General features: G+C 33.6%; 1 non-coding gene across 1 annotated transcript; it reads left to right on the top strand.

The window, feature by feature from the left end:
• The first annotated feature begins 644 nt into the window (after window positions 1-644).
• LOC112787651 (small nucleolar RNA R71) lies at window positions 645-752 on the top strand. Its single transcript, XR_003195052.1, has one exon. It is a non-coding gene; the product is annotated as a small nucleolar RNA R71 (small nucleolar RNA).
• Window positions 753-2,178: the final 1,426 nt, after the last annotated feature.

The following is a 2,178-nucleotide window of genomic DNA, read 5'->3' as shown; positions in this document are numbered from 1 at the left end:
TTTCTAATGGAGGACCTTGTTTCATTCATGAAACTTAACGTGGCCTTAGATAGATCAGAGACTATATTTGCCAAGCTAGATGGATTCTGCTCAGAACTCTCTATCTTTTGCCGAGTGGATGATAGAAAAGGCTTGCTATTGCTAAACTTGTTTCTTCAACCATTATTAAAGCCTTGTTGAGGCTTTTGTTGATCCTTCCATGAGAGATTTGGGTGATTTCTCCATGAGGGATTATAGGTGTTTCCATAAGGTTCACCCATGTAATTCACCTCTGCTATTGCAGGGTTTTCAGGATCATAAGCTTCTTCCTCAGAAGATGCCTCTTGAGTACTGTTGGATGCAGCTTGCATTCCATTCAGACTCTGAGAAATCATATTGACTTGCTAAGTCAATGTTTTGTTCTGAGCCAATATGGCATTCAGAGTATCAATTTCAAGAACTCCCTTCTTCTGAGGCGTCCCATTACTCACAGGATTCCTCTCAGAAGTGTAAATGAACTGGTTATTAGCAACCATGTCAATGAGTTCTTGAGCTTCTGCAGGCGTTTTCTTTAGGTGAATGGATCCACCTGCAGAAGTATCCAATGACATCTTAGCTAATTCAGACAGACCATCATAGAATATATCCAGGATGGTCCATTCTGAAAGCATGTCAGAAGGACACTTTTTGGTCAGTTGCTTATATCTCTCCCAAGCTTCATAGAGGGATTCACCTTCTTTCTGTCTGAAGGTTTGAACATCCACTCTAAGCTTACTCAGCTTTTGAGGAGGAAAGAACTTGGCTAAGAAAGCCGTGACCAGCTTATCCCAAGAGTTCAGGCTATCTTTGGGTTGAGAGTCCAACCACACTCTAGCTCTGTCTCTTACAGCAAACGGGAAAAGCATAAGCCTGTAGACCTCAGGGTCAACCCCATTGGTCTTAACAGTATCACAAATTTGCAAGAACTCAGTTAAGAACTGAAAAGGATCTTCAAATGGAAGTCCATGAAACTTGCAGTTCTGTTGCATCAGAGAAACTAATTGAGGTTTCAGCTCAAAATTGTTTGCTCCAATGGCAGGAATGGAGATGCTTCTTCCATGTAAATTGGAATTAGGTGCAGTAAAGTTACCCAGCATCCTCCTTGCATTATTATTATTTTCGGCTGCCATCTCCTCTTCTTGTTTGAAAATTCCTGTAAGGTTGTCTCTGGATTGTTGTATTTTAACTTCTCTTAGTTTCCTTTTCAGAGTCCTTTCAGGTTCAGGATCTGCTTTAACAAGAATGTTCTTGTCCTTGCTCCTGCTTATATGAAAAAGAAGAAAATAGAAAATAATAGGGATCCACTTTGCCTCAGTAGAGAGAGGTTCCTTTGTGAGAGTAGAAGAAGAAAAGAATGTAATGTAAGGAAGGGAAGAGGGAAAACTCGAACACAGAGAGGGAGGTGGTGTTCGAATTTTTGGATGAAAGAGAAGTGTTAGTAGATGAATAAATAAATAGAAGGAAATGAGAGAGAGAATTTCGAAATTTAATTAAAATAAAAATTAAAATTGAAAGTTAAATTTCAAAAATTAAAGTTGAAATTAAATTAAAATTAAAACAATTAGTTAATTAAAAAGGAATTTTGAAAAAGGAGAGAGGGAATTTTCGAAAATAAGAGAGAGAGGATTAGTTAGGTAGTTTTGAAAAAAAGATATGATTGAAACAAATAGATAAGATTGGTTGAAAAAGTTTTGAAATTTGTTTTTGAAAAAGATATGATTGAAATTTAAAAAGATATGATTGAAACAAAAAGATAAGATTTGAAGATCAATTTAAAAAGATAAGAAGTTAGAAAAGAAGTTAGAAAAGATTTTGAAATTGAATTTGAAAAAGATATGATTGAAATTTTAGTTTGAAAAAGATTTGAAAAGAAAATTAAAAAGATTTGATGTTGAAAACTAAACTTGATTACTTGACTAACAAGAAACTAAAAAGATATGATTCTAGAGTTTAAAGATTGAATCTTTCTTAATGAGCAAGTAACAAACTTTACATTTTTGAATCAATCACATTAATTGTTAGTAATATTTTCGAAAATTATGAGATAAAATTAAGAAAAATATTTTTAGAAAATATTTTTAAAATTTTCGAAAATAAATAAGAAAAATGAAAAAGATTTGGTTTTTGAAAAAGATTTTGAAAAAGATAGGATTTTTAAAT

This window comes from Arachis hypogaea, chromosome 20, assembly GCF_003086295.3.
Source record: "Arachis hypogaea cultivar Tifrunner chromosome 20, arahy.Tifrunner.gnm2.J5K5, whole genome shotgun sequence".
NCBI classification, from domain to species: domain Eukaryota; kingdom Viridiplantae; phylum Streptophyta; class Magnoliopsida; order Fabales; family Fabaceae; genus Arachis; species Arachis hypogaea.
Note: the sequence above shows the minus strand (reverse complement) of the source record. Positions and strands in the feature narration are given on the sequence as shown.